Below are 26,892 nucleotides of genomic sequence, written 5' to 3'. Positions count from 1 at the left end.
TTGGGAAAAGAAGGCCTAACCTGATTTTTAGAGGCTCTGTCTGCCCTTTCAATGATCACCTACTTATGCTTAGAATCTTCTTTCTCCTGCCTTCTTTTGCTAAGTAACCAGGAGGGTCAAGTGCCATTGTTACTTTCCAAATGACTTGGGGAAGATCACTTCCAGATACACCAAGTTCTGCTTCTGAAGACCTTTATCAATAGTTAATTTGAAGAATCAAGGTTCACCTTCTGAAACAAGCCAAGGCGGTTATGTAACCTGAAATTCTTTGTTGAAAACAAAACCTGCAGATGCTCAGAAAGCTAAATTAAACTTCTGACTTGCCGCTCAGCCACTAAGCATCACAGGCAGCCTAGAGAATATCATCAACACTAGGGTGGTAAATGTAACGATTGTAATGAAACACTGTATTCACCTTCCAGCCAGTGTGATTTTAAAAGTCTGCCCAGATTAGTTGGCCAGAAAGCAAACTAAGGTGGAGCTGAACTTTACAATGTGGTTTCTTGCTTAATGAGCAATCTCGTTGAAAAAAATAAAGTTATATATATGTGTGTGTGTATATATATGTATAAAATATATATGTGTATATATAAAATATATATGTATATATAATATATATAACTTTGTATATATGTGTGTATATATATATGTACATATATACACACATACACACACACACACACACACTGTAAAATTTTGTCCTAGGCATTCTGATTTGAGACTTTTATTTTTTTCCTCTCAAAAAGATTCTTTCTTGATGAATTGCATGATTAAGAAGGGGGCCTGAATGAATATTATTGGCAGCTACCCCACGACTCACACTTGTCTCTTACCTATAAGAGGGAAAGAGAACAAACAGCGATTGAGTACATACCATATACAGGGGACTCTGCTTGTTCCCCTAATAAATCGTCAAGTAAAGTCAGGGAAACGGGCACCAGCAGCCTCATACTAGAGATTATGAAAAACAGATTTACACAGGAAATAATTTGTCCAAGATCACTCAACTAGTAAATAAGTGGCAGAGCTGGAATGCAAACCAAGTCTTTCTCTCATGATCCAAAGAGAATACCCACTATGCCCATAGGTTATATAGCTGTTTCTCCTCTTTGTTTACAGTCAGATCTTGGGCTACTAATACTTCCTTCCTGTCAGGTGTTAAATAGCAACCTGTATTATATTTTTATATTTTCCACATTTGTGCTGGTGATTCATGCCAAAAGCAAACATGGCTCATTGTTTTTTATCTAACATTCAACAAATATTTATTGAGCATCACTGTGTACAGGTACTATCTGTTTCCTAGGTACTTTGGGTTCTAGAGATTTTCCCATTTGTGCCACTGTGAACATTCTAAATGTTTTGGATCTAGTTTAGAAACTTTAAATGTAACACAGAATAAATTTCCAACAATTATCATAATATCTAATATTTATTGCAAGATTGCCATGTGCCAAGTATTAATGATAAGAGCTTTTACATAAATTTCATGTAATCATCACCACAACCTTATGATGGAATACAATTAGTGTCATGCTTTTTTTGCAAATGAGGAAGCTCTGGATTTAAAAGACTATTACATAGTTTGCTCAAGATCATATAACTAGTCGAAGTATCAAAGGTGGGACTCTAACACAGGCCCATATGACAGAAACTGCACATTTTTAACCCTATGCATTCTGCCTTCTGGAAAATTTTATTCTGTTAGGGCAAGCAAACATTGAACTATGTGTGCTGGGTGCTGGGATATAAAGATGATTAAGACAGGCTCCCTGCTTTCAAGAACCATGAGTGCACTGAGGGGGAACAGACAACCAATCTCAAAAGCATTGTGCACTTGTTTGTTTGTGTTTTTGTTATTGCTGTTGTTACTGTTGTTGTTGAGACCGAGTCTCACTCTGTTGCCCAGGCTGAAGTGCAGCGGCGTGACCTCGGCTCACTGCAACCTCTGCCTCCCAGGTTCAAACGATTCTCTTGCCTCAGCCTCCTGAGTAGCTGGGAGTACAGGTGTGCGCCACAACACCCCACAATTTTTTGTATTTTTAGTAGAGATGGGTTTTCACCATGTTAGCCAGGCTGGTCTTGAACTCCTGACCTCAGGTGATCTGCCCCCCTCAGCCTCCCAAAGTGCTGGGATTATAGGCGTAAGCCACTGAGCCCGGCCAAACAGTGTGCACTTGTTATATGTCATGCACTGCATGGTACTGGATATAATTCAGGAATAAGGCACAATCTCTACCTTCAGGAAACTCTGATCAGAGACAGATACAGAAACAGGAACTCCTAAGGGCAACTGATTCCTATTTCTGTTTTCCTATATAGGAGAAGTTTGGATGCTTATAGGCACTGGGGGAGTCAGTGTTGTTTTAGGGCTCTGCAGCCAGTCCTTCAGCCTCATCTTTTGTTCTCCATTTATTGATGACCTCAGGCAGACCACTTAGTTCTAGAAAGCTATTTTCTCATATTTGAAATAGAGATAAAAGTATATATAAATAGAGAGAAAAGTATGACCTACTTCATGGAGCTGATTTTAAGAATTAACTGATAAAATGTATGGAAAGTATCTATACTTGCTTGATGATAAATGTTAATTACTTTTGTTGTTATCATGACCTCATATGGGTTAGAAGAATCTTAAAGGTGTTGTCACTTCTTGCACTCAGTCTTGCATTTTTTCTGCCAAACTAACTGGAGGCATTGCTGTAGCAATCAGCTTCATACAGGTGTAACTGACACCACCTTGCCTTAGCTGCCACACCTATCTCTGCTTTCTACCCGAGAGCCCACTCGCCACTCTGGCATGCACAAAACTGGACGTGCAAGGGAGTTGGCATCGCATGTGGCAACTCTCGACAATTGGAGAGGACGGGAACTGGTGGGTAGAGGCTCTCTTCCACCCCCTGCATAGATAGTTCTGAATTGCATTGTGTATGCTCCTCAGAAGGTCCTGGTGGGAGAGTCTCCCTGCTTCCTCATTCCTCTTCCCAGGATCACTGCTCAAAACGAACTATCACATGTGAGCCTCTGAATATATTACTGCAAACTTTTGATTCAAGCTCTGCTTTCCTGGGGATTATGGAAGCGCGGTTGGACAGGATGAGAATCATAGGAGTTGGGGGTTATTGCATATTTGGATTCCCCCTATAATATCTTTGCCAAGTGGTCATTCAGCCGCTGCCTTAACATGTCCTATGAAAGGAGTGTGCTGTCTCCAGTACCATGTCTAGGCACTAAACACAAGTCCCTGGCACCTAGAACAATACCTAACAACATGGAATAGGAGCTTAATAAATATTGTCAAATAAATTTTTAAGTAAAAATTTTGTTGGTTTTAAAATTTTTGTTTATTTGTTTTTTAGACAGTCTTGCTCTGTCACCCAGGCTGGAGTGCAGTGGCGAGATCTCAGCTCACTGCAACCTCCGCCTCCTGGGTTCAAGCGATTCTCCTGCCTCAGCCTCCTGAGTAGCTGGGACTACAGGCACCCGCCACCACACCCAGCTAATTTTTTGTATTTTTAGTAGAAACGGGGTTTCACCATGTTGGCCAGGATGGTCTCCATCTCCTGACCTTATGGTCCGCCAGCCTTGGCCTCCCAAAGTGCTGGGATTACAGGCATGAGCCACCACGCCCAGCCTGGTTTTAAAATGTTTAATTGTGAAGTTGAAACTTTTGTTGGTGCTCGCAATGACTGCAAATCTATTGTCTTTTGCCTTCCAGGCATTAGATCTACCTTTCCAAGAGCCATACAAAATAAGCCTTCATATGCTTTTGAGTCTATGTGGTTTTTTCACAAAGAGAATTCATTGCTAGGGAATCTGTGAATCTTTTATGGCATACTTTAAAAAATAAAATAATGGAATTAAGTAGAAACTGTTAATGTTTCTACTTTAATTGATATAGGATTATATTCTTGGATTTATGTTGTGTTTTTTAAATGTTAGCAACATGGAAAGTAAAGTAGATTTGAATTTAAAGGGTTAGAAGTTTATTTATTAAGAACTACTTGATGTTTTATTATCACAATAACAGATCTTCATAATGATAGTTTCAAGTCATCAGTTTAAAAACCTATTATATCTAGCATATTATTTTGGAGTTGAGGCAAGTATATAATAATGATGTTTTAAAAAGTAAAGTAATCTGCAAAAGTAATCAATTTAACTCGCTTCATTTGAAGTCTTAATCTTCAGCTATATGGAAAATTCAAATATTCAGAAAGATACTTATTTTCTCTGAGGATTCCAGAGAATAAAAGTTTACTTGATAATAACATACAAGTTGATTTTTAAGCAATCACATGTCTTAATTCCAAGATAATTTTTTTACATTGAAGATTTAGCCTGGAGAAGAGAAGTTTAGAACTCTTTTAATAAGTGAAAATATGCAGAGGAAACAGAGCTGCAGCTAATTCCTACCTGCATTCAGAAAGTACAAAGGGCAAGTACAAGTTAGGTGTATCACATTCCTGTTCATGTCTATGCTTTATTTTTTAATTAAATAAATTAACGCCTTTATTTTTATAATTTCAACTTTTATTTTAGATTTAAGAGGTATATTTGTGCAAGTTTGTTACATGGGTGTATTGCATTATGCTGAGATTTGGGATACAAATGATTCTGTCACCCAGGTAGTAAGCGTAATACCCAGAAGTTTAGTCTGAATAACTTAATATTTCAGTGACTTTAAGGTTATATTCAGTTTTTTTCCTGATGAATTATATCTTTATTTTATATTTTATTTTATTTTATTTTATTTTATTTTATTTTATTTTATTTTTGAGATGGAGTCTCGCTCTGTCGCCCAGGCTGGAGTGCAGTGGTGTGATCTCGGCTCACTGACACCTCTGCCTTCCGGGTTCAAGTGATTCTCCTGCCTCAGCCTCCCAAGTAGCTGGAATAACAGGCCTGTGCCACCACGCCATGCTAATTTTTTTTTTTTTTTTTTAGTAGAGACACAGTTTCACCATGTTGGCCAGGCTGGTCTCAAACTCCTGACCTCAGGTGATCCACCCGCCTCAGCCTCCCAAAATGCTAAGATTATAGGTATGAGCCACCTCGCCTGGTCAAATTATATATTTAAAAAAAAAAAAAAGAAAAAACAAAAACTATTCTTCAATTATAATGGTATTACATGTTTATTGTTGAAACTGCAAAATACAGAAGCATGTTTAAAAAAACAATTGAAGAACTAAGCAATAATTTCTACTATCCAGAGGCAACCACTGGTTTCTGTTTTTGTCTCATTTTAGTACCATTTCTGTTTATGAAATACATAAGGGAGGTTATATTATATGTACAACTTACCACCCTGGTTCATTTTAGTTACATTGCAGCATAAGCATTTAACAATGTCATCTAAAATATGTTACAAACATTTTTCATGCAGACAAAGTTTTTCATGTTTTCAGATGCATTCTTTTTTATGCTTCCACAGCCTGCCAAGCTTTTACTTATAAAGTTAAATATCTTAAAAGGATATTTTGTTGGGATTTTTTTAATTATAAAAAATAAAATGATAAAAAATAACTATTGATTTTGTTGTAGGTCCTTGCCATTTATTTTCTGCATCCTATAAAATTGTAATTGTATTATATATGGTAGTTACGGTAGTTAATACCTCCTTTTTCATTTAACAATGTTTTGTGGGCACTTCTTCATGTCCATACTTTTTTTTCTTTTGTAAAAGTAAATTTTAAAAGAGATCTAAGATTCCATTATAGGGATGTGACACTATTGACTTAGCCTATTTACCATTATTAAACTTTTAGGTTGTTTCTGATTTTTCATTACTGTAAATAACAGTCATGATGAGTATTAGGTTAGCTTGTTATGGGTTATTTATATGATCTTTCAGAGCTCTCATCTAAAAACCAAAGCTTCTCAAGATAATTGGCATGAAAAACAATTATTTGAAATGTAAAGAAAACTTTTGTTTTTGTTGAATTTTTTTTTTTTTTTTTTTTTTTTTGAGACGGAGTTTCACTCTTGTTGCCCAGGCTGGAGTGCAGTGGCGCTATCGCGGCTCACTGCAACCTCCGCCTCCCAGGTTCAAGCAATTCTCCTGTCTCATCCTCCCGAGTAGCTGGGATTACAGACATGCACCACCACACCTGGCTAATGTATTTTTAGTAGAGACGGGTGTTCTCCATGTTGGTCAGGCTGGTCTCTAACTCCCAACCTCAGGTGATCCACCTGCCTCGGCCTCCCTAAGTGCTGGGATTACAGGCATTAGCCACCGAGCCTGGCCGTTTGTTGAAATTTTTATGTGTACTATTCCATTAATGCTTGGCATTAAACATTACAATTCAAGAACCTAGGTTAATAAAGTCCCATTTTGTTTCTTTGTCACTTTTTTTCATCAGTAGGTTTACAGGATCCAGATTATAGAATTGGTGTGATATGTTCAGAGAGATTCCCTTTATACTCCATTGTAGGTGACCTTTATTATAAACATATTTGTGAACTACAGAGATGAGCTACAGAGGAAATAGGCTTTAACCAGTTAAAGATACTGGGTTAAAAGGCAAGAGCATGTGGCTTTCCTGGGGTTATGTGAGAGTTCAATCTTGTCTGTGAAACGCTGGAACAGCACAGATGTACCATAGAGGATAATATATTTTCCCCACTGGGGACTGGATTGATGGATCATTATGTTATCATTTACAGTGCTTTTCGGAAGAACTGTAATTCCTTACCAACAGAGTATATTTGCTTTCTTCCCATCACCTCCTTAACTAATAAAATTTGTATGGACTGCAGAAAAATTGCTGTATTTAGCAAGTTTCACTATTAGCATCTCTTTCTGCCCCAACTCTAGAGACCTTAAGTGACTTGAAACTTTTAAAAGAAAGTGCTTTGGTTAGCCCTTATCTGTCCATGAATCTCAGGCTAGGTAGGAAGAATTTTCATGAGCACCAGGGAGAGACAGATCGGTGTCATCAGCCTCAGTTTCAATCAACACACAGGAATTAGAGCTTTCTTTGGGCCCAGTCCCAGTAAGAACATGGCATAATTTAGCAGTGCAAGGTGCCCTAGCTTCCTCTGCCTCCAAACAAACCTGGCTTTCTTCTTCCCCAACAGACTCATTTCTTTCTCCCAAGCCTGCCATGTAAATCACCTACTTTACCTTCATGGGCAATAATGACAGCTACCGTTTGTAGAACTGTGTCAGTCTTGATAGTAGATACTTAGCATTAATTACTACATTTGCTCCTCTCAACACCCCGTGAGATAAGCTACAACCTACCTTTTTGTAGATAAGGACATTGAGATTTATAAAGGTAAAAAATTGTCCAAGTTCACACCATTGTTAAGTAGCAGAAGACATTTGAAACTGTAGGTGTCTATATCCTGGTCATTTCACCACACCCCATTAAAAAACACTTTTTTAACCAGTACTGACACTGTTAATCCTTTTGTACAGAAGTGAGCTACCTGTTTAAGAGAAGATATGTTAGGGAAAAAAAAAAGTGAAAGTTAAGGGGAATTTGCTGAGATATCCTGATCCCAAGCCAACACTTAGTTTGCAAAGGGGGTAAGTCCCTGGCAAGATCAGGCAAGATACTCTTTCAGCAGGTATCTTATACAGCTGACAAAGAAAATACAAAGTTATCTTTCTACTATAATAATGTGGAATAGCCTCAGGATGTTTCCCTGGCAGGGCAATGCTGACTGTCTCCTCAACTTCAAATTAAGTAAGTTGATTTGTTAAACACCAAATTACAGAAACTTCCTTATACACTCAGCCTTATGTGATGTGGCCCCTAGGCCTCTCCAGGCTTACCTATCAAGCTGGCTCACTTGTTCTCTGGGACCCAGCCATACTAGACTTCTTTCCCCTCCCTACCACGACTGGTTATCCCAGTGTCTGTGCCCTCCCTGTTGTTTTGTCCTGAATGCCTTGTATATACACAAATTTCAAGCCTTTTCAAGCCTTTCATTAAGTATCATCTTCTCTATGATACTCCTTCCTCATCAACCACTTCCTTTGTATGTCCCGGTATAACTGATGTTGACTTCTTTCATAGAGTCCCTAATTCCATATAGCCTTCTTTTTTCATCTTCCCTTACTGGGCTGAGAGCTTTCTGTGTACAAGGACTATGTCTTATTCTTCCTTGATTTCCTTTGTTTAACCCAAAGATTGACCTGAAGTGGCCCCTAAATGATGGTTTAATGGATGGATGAATGAATAAAAAGATAGATGTTAATGATCAGGGCTAATATTTACTGATGCCTACTATACTCCAGACACTGTTCTAAGAAAGGTATATTTAAGCTCTTAAATACATTATCTCTTTAGATCCTCATAAAATCCCTATAAGGTAGGGATTATATGTATCCTAATTTTATCTATGGGAAATTGAAGTTCCGCAAAGTTAAGTAACTTGCCAAAGTTACTCGACTAATGAGTGATAGAGTTTGTGTTCAGATCTTTCTACTTTCAGAGCTGGAATTTTCAACCACCATAACTAACAATATGGCAGCTACCTAAAGGGGGTGCCTCATCACCATCTCCCGGACTCCTGCCTGCTTGCTCCTTTTATAGAATCTACTTAAAGAAGCATCTAACAAAACCAAGACACCCTGTTGTGTGCGATTTCCCCAACAAGTACCCAAAATGGTGCTTTTCTGTGTTACAAATGCTGTGTTTTAATTCAAAAGAAACTGAAAGAATTAGTCTTTATTTTGTCAGCCACTTAGCATAACCCTAAGTAAAGCAGGCACTACTAGAGCAATTGTTTGGGTTACAATATCTGAACACTTGTGATTCATTGTAATTTCCTACCTTTTGTATCTAATTATTAAATTTTCCTTTTCAGTGCAGATGGAGCAAAAAAAAAAACGTAGATTATTAATTCTGTGACTATATGAAGGGTTTTTTTCAGAGCCAGCTTTTTTTATTTTCATTCCATTGTGGCATTTTCAATTAATCCCTCAAGATGTATTGTTTAAGGACATTGAATAATTTTTTTAGGAACACAGTGAAAGAAAATAACATTTCATTGGCAACTGTTCATCTTTTCTCATTTTGTTCTAAGACATTCTTGTTTTTAAATCATTTCTAACTCTCAGAGTCATGGATCGATCTGGTATGTGTTCGATTTTGATTTTCTACATTTTGTAGTCTTTCATCCACTGTATTCATGTTCCTGAGTAAAAGCTCCATCTTTATTTCTAAGTGGGCTTTTTCTCTCAAATCTCTGGGAATAGAGCTGTATGACCTAGGAAGATACCAGAAGGTTATCATAGCCTCTTTGCTCCTTAAGTCTCAATGAGAGCCCCAGCAGCCAGCCTCCTACAACTTGTGTCCACCTCTCTTTGGCCCTTGAGCAGAAAGTTAGGGCCGAGGAAGGGCTCCTTCCCACTCTTTCTCAAAAAGAGAGGATAATCTTCACTGATATGTGTTAATGCTTACTGTGTGTCAAGCCCCATGGTAAGCTCTTTCAATACATTATTATATTTACTCCTCAAAACAACCTTATAAGGTATGTACCAATTGCTATCCTAATTTTATTATTTAAATTAATTTAAATATTTAATTTTTATGAGGTATTTATTGAAAAGTTTTGTTCCTTTCCTGCCCTCATTCATCTCACAAAGCTAATCACTATTTTTAGGTTTTTGTGTATCTTTCTGGAGTTTCCTTTGCAAATGCAGCAAACTATATTTTGTGTGTGTGTGTGTGTGTGTGCATGTGTGGTGGGGGATAGATCAGATAGATACATACATACATACATAGAAAGACAGACAGATACATGCATACATACATACACACATGGAAAGATAGATAGATAGATAGGCAGATAAATTTTTAGCCCCATTCTTATATACCAAAGGAGCATTCTATAAACACTATTCTGTATTATTATTATTATTATTAAATTATTATTATGCTTTTTTTTTAAGACGGAGTCTTGCTCTGTCGCCCAGGCTGGAGTGCAGTGGCGCAATCTCTGCTCACTGCAGGCTCCACCTCCTGGGTTCACTCCATTCTCCTGCCTCAGCCTCCCAAGTAGCTGGGACTACAGGCGCCCACCACCACGCCTGGCTAGTTGTTTTTTTTTTTTTTTTTTTTGTATTTTTAGTAGAGACGGGGCTTCACTGTGCTAGCCAGGATGGTCTTGATCTCCTGACTTCATGATCCGCCCGCCTCGGCCTCCCAAAGTGCTGGGATTACAGGCGTGAGCCACCATGCCCAGCCATTATTATTATTCTTTACTTAATGTTGTGTCTTGGAGATCTTTATGTATCAGTACATAGAAAGCTTCTCCATTCTTTCTTGCAAGTGCAGAGTAGCCCAATGTAAATTGTGCCATAGTTTTATTATCTCAATTTTAAAGATGAAACCAGTTCCAGGACCTAAATAACTTTAACTTGGAGCAGAGCAGGTTGATGTGCTTTGTTTTCTTCTTTACATCCTTTTTAACCCATTTGATATATTGGGGACATCTATCCTTATGCTCCTATCTGCCTTTATTGGGGCCCTTTAGATGTCTTCTCTAGACAGACATTTGGAAGCAGTTATTTGTAATAAGCTTTGGAAACCTAGGGCATGATCACAGGTCCCAAAGTTTCTGATGTTTGCATATATTCAGAACTATTTTTTTTCTGCCCCTGCTGGACCTCTACCTGCAGCCCACTTCTCACATGTCAAAGATGCAGCTCTGTCTTGAATGCAGCAAAAGCTACTGATATTTTTGGCTATCATTTAGCAGCCCTCTGCCTCTCTAATCACCTGATCCCACCTGGCTGGTTCTGAAGTCTTGGCTGCAGACCCTGACTTGACAACTACACCTCTGGAAGGTAACACAGGATGTGGAAGAGATAACATAGGATGAGGAAGAGATAATTTAGGATAGGCTTTCAGAGCTTGGCACATGGCAAAAACTCAGTAAAGGTATTATTATCATCTCATGAAATTCTTTCAAAATCATGTAAACTATAGTACAATTATTATCCCTGTTTTACAGATGTGTATACTGAGGATCAGAAAGTTTTTGTTTTGGCAGAGCTTACCATCCTTAAGTGACAGAGCTTACCGTCCTTAAGTGACAGAGATGATATTTACATTGAGGTCCTTCCAGGCTAGGCTTCTCTATATTTTATCATCAAATAGAATTCACAAGAAACCCATGATACCAAATGTCACATGGAAGTACATATTTAGTAAGACATTGTACATACAGTTCAGGTTCACTCATAAAATAATTTTACTATGAGAAAAGATTCATGATTGGCATAAGATGCTGCCATGTTCTTCTGCACATTATAATTATATGAAAATGAAACACCCACTGCCATTTCTGCAAACCTATCATCTATATATTTCATTTCAGTCTCAGAAATGTTTGAAACAGGGTTTTTAGCCAATTTTGGAAAGAACATTTCCCTCTCAGCAAACGTAATTACAATAGTAATAGTCACCATACTTGTTATATGCCAGGCACTGTACTAAGCTGTTTACCTCTATTATCTCATGTACTCCCCATCACAACCCCATGACATTAGGCATCATAGTCTTCATTTACAGGTGGCATTGATGCTTAAGTGAGACTCAATGACTTATCCAAGTTTGTAGCAGCTAGTGAATGGCAGAGACTTGATAACAATCAAGCCAGTCTGTAATCAAAAGCTCCTATGTGAAATCACTGTATTTTATCAAGTTGGCCTATAACAAGGTGCAGAGACCATGAGCCAAACCTATTGCAAGTGTTTTAGAATCACTTCTTACTGGTCAAAGATTTTAAAGTAAATGTCATAATTCTTACCAGCTCATATCTCAATATTCTGGGCCTCTCTGTTCTTGAAAAAATATCACAATGTGGTGCATGTTCTTTTTAAATCCCACCTGCATTGTTAGCACCTTTAATTTTTTAAAAGCTTTTTACATATCTTATATGCCAAGTCAGCAACTTTTCTTGGCCAGGCTGCTAGTAGAATCCCCCTGCCATGCCCTGAAGACATTATTTTTTCTTTCTAAGCAACACCATTACCAAGTTTGGTCTTTCTAGATTACATGTTTAGAAACAGATCAGGTTGTTATATATAAGGAGTTGGAGGTTGATTTGTCTTAAGGAGAGTTCCAAAAATTGAACTTACTCTGGCTTAAAGAACCAAGTGTGGTCAACCAAGTGCCCCTTAAAGCAATTAGTTACCATCTGCTTCCTAAGACTTCGGGAGTGGAGACCTGCTGCTTAGAAACCTTGTTTGAATTAGTATTACAACAAGCCAGTGGCCTGTGGTTTGATTAATTATTCATGACTTCTTACATAAAAGTAATCTTTCCTAAGTGTATTCTTTGGATAATTAGATGTCAAGTATTTGTTATTTTAGAGTCAACTTCATTTTCTTTCTTTAAGTAGCAAATTTAATATTGTTCACTTCAGTTGATCATTTATTGAGCACCTACCATATGCTAAGCACTGTTCAAGGCACTTTGAATTGTTAGGTAGACAAAGTAGAACCAAACTTCTACTTTCTACTCCCCACAATCCAAAATGTTATAAACACTGACTGATTTCTTTGAGGGCAAAGAGCATGTCTTGTTGTTCTTACATTGAACACCTAGTATAGGACCATAGAAAAATCTTTGTTTAGAGTAAAATGAATGATCTCTTCTTTCATCTGCTTTCGTGAAGGTGCTCTTAGCAGCCTTGAACCACAGAAAGGGAAATTATATTTCTGTTTACTATGGCAAAAATTAAAAATGGATTTTTGACTTGGTACATATTCTCTTTTGTCTTGGGCTCCCATAGTGCTTTGCAGCTCTCCAATAGCAGTATCACTTTTCTTCCATTTGTGACTACAAAGTCCTTCATGTCAGGGACCATGTCCTATTTCTCTGTTTCCTTAACTATGACAGACACAATACTCTGCACATAGGAACTTACTCAATATTTGTTTAATTGAATTAATCATAGGATGCCTCGTTTCCCTCTCAGAAGGTAGAGAACACATCTTGGTCATTTCTGTTTCCGTCATATCTGTAGTAGATTATGATGTACATTTTGTACTTAACGTATGATCAGTAAATGCTTATGGACTTCAAGTCTCCTCATTCCCTTGGTTGGATTTTTTTGTACTACCATTTTGCTTTTTCATATCAAGATGCCCAAAACTGTGACTCAAGGAATGAATGCCTTTACTGACTGACTGGCTGGCTGGCTTACCTAATGAGTAAATAATAATAACCAAGTACATATATAAAGTGAATTCTCATATAGCCACAAAATGTCCCCCTCTCACCTGCCACATTGGGAAACAGGGTCCAGAAAAGGAAGAACTTGTCTAAGGCCACATTAAGAGATTGTGCCAAAGCTAGGACTAGAATCCAGATTTCATTACCTCCAGCCCAGATTTTCTCCTTCCTAATATTAGTTCTCCCTCCTTTTCTTTACATCCCCACTGCTGCCATCTAAGGTCAGGCCCTATCCCTCCTACCTGGACTGCTGCCATTGCCTCCTAACTGTTCTCTATGCTCCCAGCCTCAACACCTCCAGTCCATCCTCCACATGGTTGCCAAGGTGATTTTCTAAAGTGCAAATCAGATCATGATCACTCTGCTGTTTAAAGTCTTACAGAGACTCCTATGGCCTATGAGATGGAGTCCCCTGATCCACATGACAGAGAACGATCCACTCCCTGACTCCCAGGCCTGCCTCTCATTTCTCTCCTCAGAGTCTGCTTTCCAACTGGGTTCAAATATCTACAGTGACCATAACCTTCAGGTTGTTTCACACCACAGTGGAGCCTGTCCCAATTCCTCCTGTGCTCTCTGTCCAGACCATCATCTCAACCTCTTCTCCCTTGGTTAACAGCTTTTTAGGCCTTATAGGTATACAGACAGGGGATTCTCTTTTTTTTTTTTTTTTTTTTGAAATGGAGTCTCACTGTGTCACCCAAACTGGAGTGCAGTGGCACCATCTCGGCTCACTGCAACCTCCACCTCCCAGGTTTAAGTGATTCTCCTGCCTCAGCCTCCCAAGTAGCTGGGATTACAGGCACCTGCTACCATGCCCAGCTAATTTTGGTACTTGTAGTAGAGATGGGGTTTCAACATCTTAGTCAGACAGGTCTCGAACTCCTGACCTCAGGTGATCCGCCCACCTCGGCCTCCCGAAGTGCTGGGATTAGAGGCGTGAACCACCGCACCCAGCTGGGACTCTTTTACTGAATCACAAACTCTATCCTCTTCCCTTCCCCATACATAATTTCTCCTTCATTAGAGGTGATTGCTAAGCACCTCATATATTTTCTTCTATCTTAATAGTGGTAACACGTCTTTCACTTTCACTTAGTTTGTGAATCCTCCGAGTTCTGTGAACATCTTAAGGGCAGGGGCTGGGCTATTCATGTTTGTATTCCCAGAACCTGGCACTAGGTCAGGCATATAATAGATACTCCATTACACTGCTGCTGACTCTGTGGAATAAATATAGCTTCCATAACCCTTCACAGTGAATTAACTCAACTTACGGTTTTCTTTAAATTAAGCCTCACATGGAATGATAGTTGAATTATGTAAGACTTAAAGGAAAGAGAATGTATTTAAAGAAAACCAGCACTTGAAAATGCCTTACTTTTATAGGTTGTGAACAAATATTTCATAGCAACCATGGGATAATTTATCAGCATATTGGTAATGCAAAGTAGACAGGGGGCCACTGAATGTGTCTCTGAAGCTCTTGGCCGCTGCCTCCCCACTGCATCTCTCTTTAGCCCCCAGTTTACTGAAAGAAGTCAGTGTGGTTACCTACTCGGTGAAAAGAACTTGTACCACATTCCGATCTTTCATCATGGAGTAGATTTTCAGCTACATTTCCAGCTCAGTTGTTAAACCCATTCCTGCCTGATTTGCCAATTGCTAAAGTGTTCATTTGTTTATTTGTTTATGACGCGAGTCCGTTGGGTTCAAAAATCGCTTCAAAATGCTACTGCTCCATCTGGTTTAAACAGAGCATACTAAGAAGAAATGAGAGAAACAATGGGACCGTGAGGTTGAAGGAAAAAAGGAACAGTCTGGCAAACAGGAAGCAGAAGGAAATTAAGATTCTTTTTTCTTTCTTTATGACTTTGTGCTGGGGGGAGGGAAGCTATTTTCAGCAAGAAGATATGGTTGCTATCTGGAAGTTCACATTTCTATCTGCAATGATCTGATGTTCAAAATCTATGAGGTCTGAGTCCATGAATGACTGTGAATCATGTTCAGGCAGGCTAGTCTCCAGGGCCCGGGACAATGGCCTTTGTTCTTCCCTTTTCTTATCTGTTTCATTATTCTTTTAGGCACTTAATATGCTGAACACAGGCAGCCTTGTAGGATGTTCTTTCTATGCAAGGGTAGACATTTTGGCTTTGGACATTCTAGATTCTCCAGCAGAAGAGCCATTTACCTTGCTAATGCTTTTCATTTGTTTGAAGTCCTTGAAGGGCATGGTGGTGAGAGATGTAGTCTTTTGGCATCCCTCAATTCCTAGTTAGAGTCCCAGCTCCGTTGTTCACTACCTGTGTGATCCTGGGGACACTGCTTTGCTTAACCTCTGAGCCTCAGTTTCAATAGCTCTCAAGTGGGCCAATAATAATACTTATGTATTAAGCTTGTCAAGAAGATTAAACAAGCTATGTAAGAAGGCTTCACAGTAAACACTCAGGAATCAATAGCTATTTTTATAAGATATGACTGCACTTCACTTTACATGCCCATTGGGTTTTACAGCACTCCTCTGTGAGAAAGATACAGAACGCATTTTTGGCCCAATTTGACACAATTGCATGAGGGAAGGGGCTCACAAACCTGAGAAACCCTGCTCCTAGTGATTGGTCCCTTTCCGATCTGTCACCTTTGGCTTGTGGTTGCATATCCTCCGTTCACCTTTTCTAAAGAGTGACTCAGAGCTTTTCCTTCTGACAGCAAACCCTCTGAAAGAGAGACAATAGCAATCAAATACTTTGGCATTATTCACCCGGAGAGCTAAAAGCTGTCTCTGCCTTCCACATTTAGAGTGTAGGATACTGCTTTAAAAAGCACTAAGCAAGGACAAAATAATGTGATTGGGTCACATCTTTAATTTGTATTACTTTCCCTTTTATCAAAAGGGAAGAGGACAGGGTATGGTGTCCTCCACAAAGGAAGGTAGGAGAGAAGGGTGGAGCAGCAGGCACAGAGCTGCCTTCGCTGTTCCCACACCCTACTGCTGTGCACGGTTTGATTGCCTGCTGTTCATTTGGCCCTTCCTGAAGGGACTGGAGGGCAAAACAAGGACTCTGCTTCCCCAAAGTTGGGGAAGGTAATTAGAGGCTGCATACTACACTCAAACTGTCCAGTGACTGTTCAACAGTACTAAAATAATGCTCAAATTCACCAGACAACTTTTCCTGTGTGCACTCATGCCCCCAGACCCAGCATGGTCAGCCAATCTACAGTGAATTTATTTCAGGCATATGACAAGGGCTGACACTTCTCCTCAATTTGGTACTGTAAAAACTAACAATAACCTGTCAGTTATAATAATACCAGTAGCTGTTACAATCAAAAGTCAAAATAAATAAAGGTTTAAACAATTAGAAGCTTATTTACTGTCTCAGAAAGTCTAAAGCCGGTCTTCTTGGCTAATGGGCAACTCTCCCCCGGTCAGTGATTCAGGAACTTTGGCTTTTCCACACTATGGCTCCTTCATCTTCAACATGTAGCTCTGAAGCCAAAAGATTCATTGCATCAAGCTAGTAGAAGGGAAACAACATGAAGGCTTGTGAGGGGAATATTTTTATGGGCCTACCTTGTTCCCTTACATTGGCCAGAACTGATATTCCCTTGGCCCAGACTCAGACACATGGCCACGCCTAATTTTTAGGGTAGAGTCTAGTTTTGTGCTCTAGGAGAAGAGGAAATGAGTTTGGCGAACCAGACAGTCTCTGCCTCAAAACAATAATCACAAAAATTAACATTTATAAAGCACGTATTTTGTGCCAGGCGTTGTGCTAAGCCCTTTACCTACATTATTTTTAAATTCATATACCATATTATACACTTGTTTAAAATATACAATTCAGTGGGTTTTAGTATATTCACCATCACCACAATTTTAGAGCATTTTCATCATCTCCAAAAGAAACCCCATGACTATTAGCAACTCCTCATTTCCTCCCACCCCCTACCTCCAGCCTTGGCACCAGCAATCTATTTTCCATCTATATGGATTTGCCTATTCTAGGCATTTCATATAAACAGAATACCTGTATTCTTTTATATAACCCTCACCATGATCCTAAAAGTTAGGCATGTTATTACTTCCATTTTACAGATAAATTTACAAAGAATCAGGCTGTTTAAATGATTTGCCAATAACTTTGAGCCCTGCTCATCATTGAACTCCATTATGCTATGCTGTATCCCAATTATAAAGAGTAATCATGCCATGATTTGTTGCAGGGAAGGGGTATTTGTTTGCTTGATTTTTAATGACTATTATGGCAACAAACTGACTTCTTTATAACAGGCTCCTTTACTGAAATGACAGGCACTTAGGTGTCAGAAAGCTTCAGGTTTGAAGCTCAGATCTACCACTTACTGGATGCATGCAAAATATACACTGCTTAGTTCCTCTTGAGTCCCAGCATCTTTATCTATAAAATGGGAATAAGAAATTCCTGTTTACTGGGAGGAGTCAGTGAGATTAACATATGTGAAAGCTCTTCTCACAACTTTACATAGTCCATGTCCTGCCAGTGTAGTTGTCCTTGCTTAGAAGTGAAGTTCTAGCTATAATTAGGCAGCCACAGAAATTCTGTTCACATGTCTGGGTCTTCTGGATACCATCCAGGAAAAAATTATTGTAACTTGCACTTTTCGGTATCCACATTACAACCCAGGAGTGGCCAAGACCCTAGGAGAATCTGCTACAGTGAGAATGAGAAAAAAGGGAACATATTCTCCAGGACAGCAAAGCATATGCAGAGTATCTTCTGTTGGCTTCTGATCTCCACTGGGCAGAGCAGCTTGTTACAGGCACCTAGAACCAGCTGAGCCAGTGTAAGTTTGAAGTTCCTTGGGAAAGAAGATAAGCTGGCTGAGTTTCTGTAGGCAAAGAGCCAGTAATGAGGTTTCCAGCATTCCATCACATGTCCTTTTCATCACTTTCAGCTCAGCCAGAGACAGCAGAGCCTCATACGCAGGGGCCAAGTGTGTATTTGAGAGACTCGAAGAGGGAGAATGGAAAGTATTGTGAATGAGTGAATTGTACTTTTGTTCCACTGACCTGTTCCCCACCCTACCCTGCCCTTAGCCATAAATATATTAAAAGCTAGATAGGAGAATACAGAGAAGACAGTGGAGGCAGTGGGGAAGTTATATTACGTGTGACTAGTTAAGTTACATAGCCAGAAGAGGCCATAAGAGAAAAGTGTCCTGAACTCTAGGTGAGATCAAGTGCATATTTCAGCCTTAAAAAATCATCCTAAAAACCTCTGATTCTGCCATTTCCTAAGTGCGTGGACAAGTGACAACCTCTCTGAACCTACATTTCAGAGATAGGATCGTTATTGGAACCATGACTTAGAGCCATGCAAGCTGCAGCGTGCACATGTCCAGTAGACTCCAATCATATACACAAGGGGCCAGCAAACTTGTTTTGTCAAGGGCCAGATACCAAGCATTTTATATTTTATAGGTCATACAGTCTTTATTGAAATAGTCAACTTTGCCATTGTAGTGCAAAAGCAGCCGTAGACAATACATACATACATAAATGGATGTGGCTGTGATTCAATAAAACTATTTATGGTCATGAAATTTGAATTTCATGTAATTTTCATATAAAAGTTTCGTACAGGCTGGGCGCGGTGGCTCACGCTTGTAATCCCAGCACTTTGGGAGGCCGAGGCGGGCGGATCACGAGGTCAGGAGATCGAGACCACGGCGAAACCCCGTCTCTACTAAAAATACAAAAAATTAGCCGGGCATGGTGGCGGGCGCCTGTAGTCCCACCTACTCGGAGAGGCTGAGGCAGGAGAATGGCGTGAGCCCGGGAGGCAGAGCTTGCAGTGAGCCGAGATCGCGCCACTGCACTCCAGCCTGGGCGACAGAGCGAGACTCCGTCTCAAAAAAAAAAAAAAAAAAAAAAAAAAAAAAAAAAAAAAAAAAAAAAAAGTTTCGTACAAAACAGGATTCTTTTCTGATTTTTCTTTCTACAAACTGAAAATGTGAAAAACATTCTTGGCTTATAGACTATATAAAAATGGACGGTGGGACAGATTTGCCCACAGGCCATGGTTTGCAGACACCCCCCACCCCCACCCACAGCATGGACCAAAATGTTTGATACCCTCTACAGAGGTGCAAGATTATTGTAAAGAGCAAATAAGTACTTGTAAAGGCATTAATGTAGTGCCTGCCCCTTAGAAGTGTTCAGCAAATGGTTATTATTACAATTAGCTCTTTTAAAAATAATGAATATTACCTCTCTATTTGCCACTGACATCTAGGGGGAAAAGCCATTATATTTAGGTTGTTTAACATTTCTGCTATATTAAACTTGTATTATAATTAAAACACATATTAAAAACTAAACAACTGGTTTGGACAGACAGTGGCACTAGTAGGCCACAGAGTTTTGGGGTTTTTTCTAATGTCCCATTGTTGCTTCTTCAATTCCTAGATATTTCTTTAGTACTTGGTCTGTGCTTCTGGGTGCTCCATAAATGAATAAGATTAGGTCTTTTCTCTCTAGGAGATCTTGGTATTCTTCAAAGTGATTATACGCGCCCCAGTGGTAGCCAAGACCTTCTCTTTTTATTAATTTTTCATCACAGCCTTTAAATTTATGTTTTGTTATATGTTTTATAGTGTGCCACACTGTGCCACAGTAATACAGTTACAAAATAATTTATAATATTTTATGTACATAAAATATACATAATTTATATTTACATAAATATATATATGTAAATATAAGTTATGTAAATATTAAGATAATGGGCGAGTACGCAAAGTGATTTTAAATGATGGTGTCGCAAGCAAAGTTTTGAAACCACTGGTTTAGGAAGCGAACAGATAAATATATCCCAATGGGAAACCAGAGTTGGTATGAGTGATGAATGTTCTTATTCACAATGACACAAATGTTTTCAGGACATGAACTGACATTTAGTCTGGTGTCTTGTTTTGACATTTAATGTAAGTAAATTGTGTGAGAAACAAGATAGTTTACATTTTTTTTATTTCATAAGAACACAACAGCTATATGAACTAGATAATATTATCCTCATTTTATAGATGAGGAACCAAGGTTTAATTCAGACAAGTTAAGCAACTTGCAAAGGTCAGCTTGAATGAATCACGACTGTCTAACTATAAAGCATGACATTTTCCACTTTAGCCTTCATTGCATTGAAGAAGTTTATTTAAAAAAATGATTAGTCTCTGGTATTCCTACTCTCAAGTTAGTCTTTTTTCCATCACATGTACTTATGTTATTAAGTGCTAAATGGATAAAATTTCACTCCTCCAGAGTTCCGTGGTTAACCCCCCACCATCTCTTTGCATATGCTTTTTACTCTGATTGCAACACTTGTTGTTTGGATATCTCAATATCTCCTACTCATCCATTAAGACCCAGCTTAAGGCTCATCCCCTCCTTCCAGAAGGCTTCATGACCTCAGTCCCCAGACTGAGTTATTAGATGCCATTCCTCTTAGCCTCTATAGCACCTTAATGAAAGTCCTTATAAAAATATGCTATGCAGCTCTGTAGTTAGCTATTATCTATTAAATTTATTACACCCTGGACTGAGAGCCTAAGGAGAGGGAAAATATGACCTTGATTACATTGTTCTTCTGGCATTCAACATAATAATGTAGTGCCTGGGACATCGTAAGCCCTCCATATATACTCACAGAATGAAGGAATCTCTTCTTTACTGATTTGAAGTCTGAGATAACTTTGGCAAAGGGATAGATTGAAATGGTCTTAACTAAGGTTTCTTGGGATAGGACAAATTGGTGGTCCCCAAATTAGATTATAGGGGACCAGATAATGGATAAACAAAGAAGGTAAACTCTTATATGTAGGAAGGCTTTCTCCTTCTGAGTTTTCTCAGAAATTGAAGAAGGTACACATACTCATACCAATCAAATTTATATTAATGATGTATATGACATCAATATATATTAATTTCCATATATACTTATGTTTATATGATGTATGCACACATACTCATGAACACGAATTCATAAAAATAGACTGCTACAATTTCTATAAACTGCCATGGATCACTGAATGTTCAACAAGAGGGTGAAGTTTATTAACACTCTCCAGGCTGGTCCATCTTGCAAAGTCATCCAGTTGCTGTAAATCTCCTTGAGTCCTAAAGCCATTTCCCTTCTGGATGCATAAATCTTCATTTCTTTCTTTGAAGGGAACTAGCATTTGCTGAAAGCTTTTATGGTGTTCTAGATACTTAACAGAGGTGATCTCATTTAATCCTCAGACATTTGCACAAGCCCACAAATCCTGAACCCAAAAGAAAATGGATCAAATCAAAAGCAAGTCAAGAATTTTACTGAAAACTAGGAAATCTATACTAAAAAGGAAGGGGGCAAGACTGAGGAAATTTATGAATTAATGAATATTGTTAAATTCAAACAAATTCATTGCATGGGATTATATCAGAATAATTTTGTGGTAATTAATTGAGATTGTGACCATTAACGCGGACACTTTGTTTATGAGCAGGGACCTCTGCAGTTGATTGAGAGCAAAGCTTCTTCTCTCTACCAAGTGTGTCACTGTTTGTGAAAAGCTTCCTTTTTTTTTTTTTTCTTTCGAGACAGGGCCTTGCTCTGTCACCCAGGCAACACAAGTGCAGTGACGTAATCATACCTCACTGTAGTGTCAGTGTGGCTCTCCTAGGGTCAAGTGATCCTCCTCCCTCAGCCTGCTGAGTAACTGGGACTTCAGATGTATGCCATCATGACCAGCTGATATTTTTGCTTTGTTTGTTTGTTTTAGAGGAGATGGGGCCTCACAGTGTTGCCCAGGCTGAGGACTTGTTTCATAAAGGGGACAGCATTGGAACATTTGTTTTCAGACTTTTATGTTTCATAAACCAGAAACATTTCAGAACAAACTTCTATAGGCCACAGGATTGCCAACTTTTTATTTTGTCAATAAAATGAAAGACATTAAAAAACAAAATAAAAATTTACGAAAAAAATCCAACTACTGTTTATTCTCACCATCATTTCAGAAGTAAAAAGAACAATACCAAAACAATAGGAAGAAAAAATAAATAGCAGGAAGGCAATAATTCTATCATAAAAGAAGATCATTTTACCTTGATGAAAAATCACTGCATCCTACTTCCTTTTCTCATTCTGCTCTGGACCAACAAGGGCCAAGGACCAGTGTCTAAGAACCACCGCCACTGTGCATAGACTTTGAAGCCGTACAGATTTTGAGTTAAAGCCCAGCCCTGCCAATTTCTAGTTGTGAAACCTGGGGCAGGTTACTCAACTTTTCTCAGCTGCGATTTCCTCATGTACTAAATGAGGATAATATCTCACTGACTTTATTCATTTCCTAAGGCTGCTGTAACAAAGTACCATAAACTGGGTGGCTTAGAACAAGAGAAATGTATTGTTTCAACACTTTGGAGACCAGAAGTCTGAAATCAAGGTGTTATTTTGGCCATTCTTCCTGCGAAGGCACTAGGGAAATACCTGGTCTAGGCCTCTTCTCTGCCTTCTGGTAGTTTCTTGGTTTGTGGCACCATAACTCCCATCTCCACAAAACATTCTCCCTGTGTGCACCTCTGTGCTCAAATTTCGTGTTCTTATGAGAACATCAGCCATATTGAACTAGATTGAAGTAGTGGCCCACCTTATTCCAGTGTGACCTCATCTTAACTAATAACATCTGCAACAATTCTATTTCCAAATAAGGTCACATTCTGAGGTACTGGGGGCAAGGACTTCAACATGTGAATTTTGGAGTGACACATTTCAACCCACAACATTGACCAGTCTCTGGAATTGTTGTATCAAAGTCATACACAGGATAGGCTGAATATATTAGTAAGTACCTATAAAGCATCAGAAAGAAAAATAAGGGAGGGTTGTTTATTTTTAAAAAACAAGTTATAATTGAGAAATTTATAATGTAGGGAGAGTAAGAAATTTGTGTAAGGTTATAGGACTAAGAAGTAGTGAAGAGGCCGGGTGCGGTGGCTCACGCCTGTAATCCCAGCACTTTGGGAGGCTGAGGCGGGCGGATCAGGAGGTCAGGAGATCGAGACCATCCTGGCTAACACAGTGAAACCCCGTCTCTACTAAAAATACAAAAAATTAGCCGGGCAAGGTGGTAGGCGCCTGTAGTCCCAGCTGCTCGGGAGGCTGAGGCAGGAGAATGGTGTGAACCCGGGAGGCGGAGCCTGCAGTGAGCCGAGATCGCGCCACTGCACTCCAGCCTGGGCGTCAGCGAGACTCTGTCTCAAAAAAAAAAAAAAGTAGTGAAGATAAGACTTCAAATACATTCATTTAATAAATACATATTACATATAACATTCATTTAATGTGTACATATTATGTGGCAAGTCCTGCTCTGGTGCTGGAGATTCAACCAAGGACAGAAAAGACAAGGACCCTGCCTTACGGAGCTTACATTCTAGTTGGGTAGAAGAGCAAAAGTAAAGAAATAAACAAATATAAAATATTTCATATATACATTTAATATATAATATTTAGTATATGTTTAAGCAGAGATAAGTTCTATAAATTTTTTGGAAGTCTAATAAGAGGGAGAGATAAATGGAGGAATAGAGGATGCTGTTCTATACAGGATGTCAGAGAAATCTCCTCCTCCAAGGAGACACTTGAGCAGATGGAATTCTGGCTGCAGTGAAAGGAGCAAATTCCAAGTGAAAGGGGAGCTGCTGAAGGGAGCTGAGCAAGGAGTGTTGGTGTCTGAATTTTGTTTTAAAAACATGGCTGGCTGCTGTGTGGAGGAAGGGTGGCAGCAAGGCAAGAATGGAAACAAAGAAACCAGTGAAGAAGTGGTTGCAGAAATCCATGTGAGAAATGATAGTGGTATAGATTAGGGAGATGAGGGTGGAGATGGAAAAAAGACTGAGGGTACATTTTGAAGACAGAGTTGACAGGATTTGATAATGAATAAGGCATGGGTGTAAGATAAAAAGGAGAGTCAAGAATGACTCCCAGGTTTTTGGCCACAGCAACTAGGTTAATGATTGTGCCATTTATTTAAATGGTGCATACTGGGAGTAGAGCAGATTCAGGAGAGGAAACCAAGAGTTTAGTTTTGAGCATTTTAAATATCAGAAGCCTATTATTAAACAATCAAGTAGAGATGCTTAGATGTGGTATGCAGCTGGATATGAGTCTGGAGCTTAGAGCACAGATTGAGACTGGAGATCTACATGTGGTAGCCTTTGATCTACAGATGGCATTTGAGTCTTGATACTGGATGGCTAGCATTGGGAGTGAGTATAAAAAAGAAGTCTAATGACAAACTTGGGGGCACTCAAATTTAAAATATCAGAAAGCAGAGAAGGGCCCAGCAAAGGAGACCTAGAAGGATAGATAAGTGAAGTAGGAGAAAAACCAGGGGGGTCTTGGTAACCAAACAGAGACAATGATTGATTCAGGGAAGTTGTAATTGATTCTGCCAAATGCTGGGAGAGGTTGAATAAACTGAAGACTGTGCACTGGATATTGATTTTGTGAGTGACAATGTTTTCATTTACCTTGATAAGAACAATTTTAGTGGGAAGCCTGATTGAAGTCAGTAAAGGAGAGAATGGGATGTGAGGAAGTGAAAACAGACACTAATGTTTTATGTTATCTGTTGCCGCAAGTGCTTAAAAGCAGTGGATATGAGAGTTAAGAGAACAGGTGCTGTAGTCTTAGACCTCAGCTATTATTCTGACTGTGCCATCTGTTAGTAAGTTACCTAACCTTTTCTAGCCAGAGTCCTCACCTATACAGTAAAGATAATAGTACAGACCATTTCAAAAAGTTGTCAAGGTTAAATGAGAAATGTGTAAAGTTTTGTATATTGTCAGCCCATAATAAGTGCTCAATAAATACTGGCAACATCACTAATTTAGGCAAAATATTGCTATAGCTTCAAGGCTCTACATAGTTCATTATATCTGAGAGTAATTGTTGGTTGAAGTAATTATGAAAGAACATGTATAAAATTATGATTATTCGTGACAGGGGAACAGAGAAATGCTACAATATAAGAGTTATAATGACTCATATATATTAATTTTTCATGGAATGATGGTGGAATAGCCAGGTAGCAGGGGGAAATGGACGGGGAAGAAATGGCTCCTGAGGGGATTTGGGGGCTAAATGTAGGTGGAAGGCACTGAGAAGACTTGGAGGCCAAGCCATTTCAGATAAGTGGATCCCCACTTTAGACGTATAGGAAGTAACCATTGATCTTGTAGCTGTAGTTATCACCTGTTCTTTGTTTACATCTGACTTTTCTTACCAGTTTAGAAGCACATGTCTTCCTCCACCCCTTACCTCCAATTATATTTCTTACCTCTGCTCTTATAGTACCTACTATTAAGTATGGTCAGGAAAGAGGGCATCTCATCCATGCATATTCCAGACCCTCTAGTAAGATGCTCAGAGGAAAAACTAAACAAGGAGAGAACAGACTGTATGTGAGCAAATTAAGTTGGCCACAGAGTTATTCTCTGGAAACATGGAGCTGAGAAAATCTCTCATGTCTAAACCTGCATATCCTGCAACATTACAGCATCACTTTGTCTCACAGAGGGTTACTTCTGATGGCTCTCAAGGAATGCTGACTGCATACCTTGAAGATAGCAGTTTCTGATAGGGAGGAGCTCATCAGATAGAGACCTCATCAGTGGCCAAATACTAGGTTATACTGACTTACAGTAGGAGTTAGCAGTGGAACGTTCAAGACAGAGATACCTGTCTTCCTGCTTGGCACACCGTGACTTAGTGGCTGTAAGTGTATAGTTATATATAAAAGTTCATTGTTTTTATAGGTTTTGTGGTAGGAGCTTGTTTGAAAAGGGTGAGAGAAGCCAAGATGGTCTCACAGTGGATAGCAGACATGTTGTAAATTTGCTTTCTTGGGCTGATGAGTTTATTTGAGTAATGGTGGAAGTAAAGCAGAGAGAAGCTAGTGAGCTGGGCCAGCAGCCCAGCACAGAGCCCTGGGCCCTTCATTCTCTTATAGAAAGCCCATCTCTGGTAGAGAGATGTTAGGTCTCTTTAGGGCTTTTCCCCCTTCACTGGCTGGCAGGTTAGAAGACTCCTTAGCACAGTAAAATTAACATCTTAAAAGGTAGTTTAGGGAGAAGGTGTGGCAGAATTCATTTTGTCAAGGGAAATACGGCAGGAATGAGAACCATTTGGGGGTACATACTATAAACTAGACACTATATTTTCTTGATATTCTCCGTTTAGTCTTGTGAGGTAGATTTTAATATACCCATTTTACAGATAAAACAATCTGCGTTATAGTAAATTAGTGGCAAAGACAGGGTTAAACACAATTCTGTTGAATTCCAAAACTTATCTTTTTATCCTTTCTACTGAAGGCCATGGTAAATCAGTCTCCTCTCATTGTTCATCGGCCTCTAGCAGTTTAGTGTAAAACACTGCTTGGGGCCAGATAATATATATGAGTCTGGGCTTTGAAACTAAGTTGCCTGGAGTCCATTAGAGCTCTGCCACTTAACAGATGTATGATCCTACGTGGATTAGTTGACCTCCCTGAATCTCAGCTTCTCTGCAATATGTTGCTTATGATAGTACTTACCTCACAGGGACATTTTGATGATTGAGTCAATACATGCTAAGCATTTAGAATACTACATGGCACCTAAAATATG

At 39.0% G+C, this 26,892-nt stretch overlaps 1 protein-coding gene and 1 long non-coding RNA gene across 22 annotated transcripts in view; one reads left to right on the top strand and one right to left on the bottom strand.

Moving 5' to 3' along the window:
* The window catches only part of DLG2 (discs large MAGUK scaffold protein 2), a 2,194,174-nt gene that overhangs the window by 1,926,244 nt on the left and 241,038 nt on the right, over nt 1-26,892 (top strand). The gene's annotated exons all lie outside the window — the stretch shown is intronic.
* Nucleotides 11,028-26,625, bottom strand: LOC134736910 (uncharacterized). Its single transcript, XR_010121387.1, has 2 exons — nt 22,712-26,625; nt 11,028-16,717 (listed from the first exon to the last, which is right to left on the bottom strand). It is a non-coding gene; the product is annotated as an uncharacterized lncRNA (long non-coding RNA).

This window comes from Symphalangus syndactylus, chromosome 6, assembly GCF_028878055.3.
Source record: "Symphalangus syndactylus isolate Jambi chromosome 6, NHGRI_mSymSyn1-v2.1_pri, whole genome shotgun sequence".
NCBI classification, from domain to species: domain Eukaryota; kingdom Metazoa; phylum Chordata; class Mammalia; order Primates; family Hylobatidae; genus Symphalangus; species Symphalangus syndactylus.
The sequence above is the reverse complement of the archived record's forward strand: the minus strand, read 5'-3'. Positions and strand labels throughout refer to the sequence as shown.